Source organism: Drosophila navojoa, chromosome 3 (genome assembly GCF_054131105.1).
Source record: "Drosophila navojoa isolate 15081-1374.11 chromosome 3, UAZ_NAV_1.0, whole genome shotgun sequence".
In the NCBI taxonomy this organism is placed as follows: domain Eukaryota; kingdom Metazoa; phylum Arthropoda; class Insecta; order Diptera; family Drosophilidae; genus Drosophila; species Drosophila navojoa.
The window spans coordinates 19,000,729-19,006,728 of NC_142891.1; positions in this window are offsets into that span (position 1 = coordinate 19,000,729).

The window sequence follows — 6,000 nt, forward strand, 5'->3', positions numbered from 1 at the left end:
TTTTATCGTTTAATAATTTTCTCTGTTTATGATTAATTTTATTTTTATTATTATTATTATTAGTATTTATTATTTAATTATTTATTATTATTTATTTTTTATTATTATTTATTATATTATTTATTCATTTATTATTTATTATTTATTATTTATTATTTATTATTTATTATTTATTATTTATTATTTATTATTTATTATTTATTATTTATTATTTATTATTTATTCTTTATTATTTCTTTATTTATTATCTTTTTATTTATTATTTATTATTTTTCTTTATTTTTATATTTTAATTATTTTTTTTTGTTTTATTTTCTTTTTTTTGTTTTTTGTTTTTTGTTTTTTTTATTATGATAATATTTTTATACAATTTTATTTGATATTTTAACTTTTTAAAACGTCTTCAATGCGTGACACACATTTTGAAATTTATCCAATCTTAAATTTAAGAATAAATAAAGACTTAAACTTGATCGAAAACCCCTTTAAGTTATTTTGTATCCATTGAAACGTTGATTTGCCAAGTCAACAATAAAAAAAAGTATATGCATGTATATAATATATATATGTAAAAAACTTTTGCCTTTTGGCAAGTTTCTTGACCCTTTGCCGTATCAACGGCGCTTGTTCAAATACACGAACTTTTCGTCGACTTTAATTAGGCGAACTGTGAGCTGAGAGCTGAGAGAACTGCGAGAGCTGCGAGCGCGGCGAATGGGTTGAGTTCTGAATGCCTGACAACGATGAACGATGAACGAAATGAAAACAAGCTAATTGAAGTCATGGATACCTTTAGCTATCAGATATACAAATACATACATATATATATATAGATGTGAGTAAATGTATGTGTGTATGTGCTACAGCTGTGAGCTATGATCTACTGTGAAGGGGGCGCGGCGAGTGTTGATTGCGCCTCTCGGCTCGAGCTTCACTTTTATGCACGTGTAACAAAGCGTAGCATACAATTTGGCGCAGTCCTTTGGCTCTAGTCTAGACAATTGCAAAGCAAAGTTGAAGATGATGAAGAAGAAGAAGTAGTCTTCCTTCATTTTGCCAAACAGTTTTTTATTTGGCGCCAAGTCAAAGTCTCGCTCACGCCCTCTCTCTCTCTCTCTATCTCTCTCGCTCGCTCTCTCTATCTTTGTCTCTGCTCTTGTTTCTTGTTGCTTTTTAGTCTTTTGACGCAGCTGGAATTTTAATTTCCGCACGTGGCCAACATGCCAAGGAAGTTAACTGAGAATTTGTCAGACTATGTCTATGTGTATCTAAGACAGAGACAGAGAGAGAGAGAGAGAGACAGACACAGAGAGAGAGAGAGAGAGACAGAGAGAGAGAGGAAGCTGGAGTGAGACATAGAAACAGAGATAGATAGAGAGAGGAGGCGCAGCTATTTTGCATTTACATCTACTATGTGTTTGTGTTTATGCGTGTGTGGGCGTGGCATCTGTAATTACCTGTGACGCAACTCTAATTGAAAGCCTCGCCAGAGCTCACCAATTTCGACCTTGTCTTACACAATCATTGGCTTTCACGAAGTTTTCTCTACTTTTTTTGCTGAACTAAAACAAAGGAAATGAAAAGAAAAAAGTTTTTTTTTTTTTGTTAAATTTTGTAAAAACACTTTAAATATATATACATCTATTTTTTTGCACAAATATTTGTTCTGTTTCAGTTGTTAACAACTTTTTATGTGAAATCTATATACACATAAAGAGTGTGTGTGAGAGAGAGATGGAGAGAGAGATTTTGACACCCCTTTTATTTTTTGGCCGCATTGGCAGGCAGCCATGGCGCAAAGCCTTCCATTTCAGTTGCCCACATTTATTTAAGGCTTTTGTTTTGGTATTTGCAATTTAGTTTTCGATTACCAAAACTTTCAATGCACTACGATTTTTGGGGCCAGGCAGCTCAATAGTCGAGCGGGAAAACTAATTTAGTTAAAAGATTTACGAGCGAATTTAAGGCCTTAAATTCATGGGCAAAGTTTGTTGCTTCAACTCTTTGGGCAATGCCTAAATATTGATTTAAGCAAACTCCTTAGGAAGCGTATCTCCATGTCTCATTTCGTAACATTTTTCTTTCCTTATTAATGCTGAGGACACGCTGCGCTGCCAGCTCGAGACGAAGCAAGAGCCTCAGATTTGTCTGGCTGCAGCCAAAATGCTAAGAGGAAAAAGAAGAAAATTGCGCGATTTTTTGGCACCGTTTGCATGTCAAATGGGCGGAGTTAAAGGAGACAAAAGATCTATTCAATGGATGTGTTCTACGAGATGATATTAATAGCTAGCCCTCGGCGAATTTCAATTTGAAATTATTTCGAGGCTATTATAAGAGTCAGTCAAAATAAGGTGACTACCCAAAAGTAATACTATTTTCTATCTATTTATTTCAGCATCGATTAATGCTTTATACAACTAGTAAATTTATATAAATTATATAATTTGTTTTATTTAATATCATAGCTAATTGTTATTTGATCAAATAATAATTATTATTAATTATTATTTGATCAAATAAAAAAGTTTTTGTTATATTTATATATAAGATTTAAATAAATTTTACTATGACATATAAAAAATGTGTTTACAGATTTGCTGATTATTTTCATATTGAAAAAAAAAAAAAAAAATAGTTAATTAAAAAAAAATGTGTTCTTTCCAATTAGAAAAATATAATATTTTTTCTTATAACTTTTTTAAATTTAATTAATTATCAATATTAAATTTTATTAAATTTTAAAAACATAAAATATATATATATTTAAAAAAAAATAATATAATATCAAATAAAAATGATATTTATAATAAAATAAAATATTTGTATTTTTTTGTTAAAATTTAATTTCCAATCTTATATAAATATATTAGATTCAATAAAAAATATATATATTTTTAATGCTTTAAAGCTGTTTGCAATACAAAATTAAAAATGTAAGAAACAAAGCATTAAAAAGTGGATAGATTATCAGATTTCAGCTTGAATTAATTTTTAATAGATCCGCAAAATTTAGCTTTTCTATAGTACATTCATTTAACAGAAGAAAGAGTAGAAGACGAACAAGAAGAGGAACGAGCTGAAGCATCAGGCCTTTAAGTACGGCGGATCGTAAAACACTCTCATAGATATTGATATAGCTCAAGAGCTTTAATCTTACCAAAAATGAAATAGCTATGAATATATATGCTCCGCATTTATGCACATACCAGAACTGGTATATAAGATGATATTTCATCATCTTTACTCGTTTCATAGGCGTATTAAAGAGAAACTTTTGTCGGTTGCACAAGTATCTCATGAATTGCGATAAAAACTTTCATCTTTTGAATACAGCGAAAATTCTTGTTGGCTTTGCGAACACACACACACACACCCACACACATACAGAGAAAGCAGAAACTGCCGTAATACAACTACTACGCAGTTTGAGGAACTGTACAAACGGCCATTCGACTGCGAATTGTTGGCCAAATAGAAAGAAAGAAGAGGCCGAGGGAGGCTCGGCATTAAAGCCACATTCGAACTGAAGTTCGAGCCAGTTCTTGGGCTTTTGTTAATATTTGGACCCGGGCCCGTTATAGTGCTTAGCAATTTTTATTATATACTTAATGAAATTTGTGCTTATGCGAATTCGCTTGTTGTTGACACATAAACAACATAAAGACATCAATAATAAAATGTTATTTTGCCACAGTCTGGCCAGCGTCCTTAGATGAAGTCATTGAACTGCCAGCCAGAGAGGGGAAGAAAGAAAGTGGGCGTGGAGGTGGGCGTTGGGCGTTGGGTGGAGGCCTTGACGACTTCCTTGGCTAAACAAAAGGCAGCAGGAAGCTGGAATTTGGAATACGCAATGCTGGCGCATGCGGATTAATAATAATCATAAATATTAAATGCCATTACAGTGGCTCAAATTATCTAAACGACATCATCTCGAATTCAATTGCGTGTCCCGCAATGAATCCTTGCGCTTTTCTAATTCACAGCGGCCCAAGCCGAGTTCAGCAAATGAAGATGCTTCGCTTGGACAAACTAATCCAGCTAACGGCGCTTATATGTAACGCAGTACACGTAAAAGGCAAACTATTTAGAAAAAGCTTTATTTATGTTAAGACATAAATTTAATGCTAACAAGCAAGTCGTGAAGCAGCAGCAGCAGCTGCGCTCCGACCCGACCACACCTCCCGCGACTCCTGCTACTCGAGTGGGCCAAAACAGCGTCAAGGTGCGCGTGAAATTTATTTGGCTGCAGCATCTTTATCTGCTTCTTCGCTTTCGTTGGCTCCTGCTGCATCTGCTTCTCTTCTTTTTGATGCTCCACTTGACGAAATGGCAGCAGCCACAGTTGCAGCAGCAGCAGCAGCAGCAGAGTGCAACTCGCTCTAGGGTATAAAATTAAATTTCAACTTTTAACGAATATTTACGCGTTGCTAGATAAAAGTGGCATAAAACTTTGGCGCCCAGTGCAAAGTGCAAAGTGCAGAATAGTTGCCCTTCAACGCGCCCTCTGCCGGCCATTGTGGGCATGCCGTGGCACGTGCAACATGCAACCTGCAACGGGTAACCCGCAAGTAGCTTTGACTAGCCCCCAAGAACCCCGCAAAGTATCTGTTAAGTATAATTTATGTGTGGCATGTGAATGGGGTCTTAAAAAACAATGCATTTCATTTTGGCCAAAACACATAATGCACCAGCATTTCACAATATGTAACAGAAGTACTACTACTCTCTCTCTCTCTCTCTCTCTCTCTCACTCTCGCCACTCTCTCTGTCTCTGTTTGCAATGATCCCTCAGTGACATGAAACACATTCAGCATCTGACGGCGAACAAATGCTCATTTCTTTCCTAAAGAGCAGCAGCTAAAGATTGTAACGATTGCAACCTGCAGTGATGCCATTTCAGCTCTTTTCCCGTCAGATCTGGCTATTTGTAAAGTCTGCTTGCGGATAAATAGCGGGAGGCGTTACTTTTAGCTTTTCAGAAATTTATTTATTTATTTCTGTTCTTTTGAATCCTGAAGGATTTTTCTGTATCAAATATGTTTATTCCTATAAATATTACTATTAAAAATGCATGTGAAAAATAAATGAAATCAACCATATATGATGCAAATTTCACATAAATCCTGCAAAAATGTTTTTATGCTCGGAAAAAAAACACACACACAAAATTGGCAGCATTGCTAGGAAGAAATCTTGGAACGCTTTAAAAAGAGATAAAATTTTAAGACTAGAATTTTATCAATTCAGTTAGTTTTCATAGGATTTTGAAACAGATTTTTGCAGATTTTTTTCGCATTTAATTCATGAAATTGAAGGGAAAATCTCTATTAGTTCGAGCTCTGTAAAAATGGAATGTCTTATATATTTAAGCAACCATTGAAAATAGCATAACATTTATTGAGTACAAATAACTGTTTTATTTGCTGGAAATGCTAGCCTTAAATAATTGATATGAAAATGCTTTCAGTACCTTCACTGAAGTTTCCCTTTTGTCTTACATTTCCTGTTTAACATTTCAAGTTGTCTTTGCAACTCATTTAACATTCTTATCCGCTGCAAAATTTAGTTTGTTGCAGCAAAGGAATTACATTTTTAACTAAAAACTTCTTCACTTAAAATATCTCTATCTTTACTTTACTCGATATAAAAATTTAACAAATATATGATAAATAACCTCAAAACTAATTTAATCAACAATTTATGGCATTTCGCATGGAGTTGACAATGTGTATGTGGTTTCAGTGCAGAAAGTATTTACAAATTGATGACAAACAATTGCGTTGAATTGTTGCAAACGTCTCAAAAACTGCAAAGGCCTATAGACGGCATGGCCTTATCTGTGGACAACATATTGAGGGCTCTAAATGAATGTGTCAAACCACAAAGAAAAGTTGAAAATGGCAATGGAAAATTTCGTTCATGTTAAATACTTTTTCAATAAATATATTTAGTTCTCTATGCATCGAGTATGTGCACAAAAGCAGTTTAATTGATTTATTT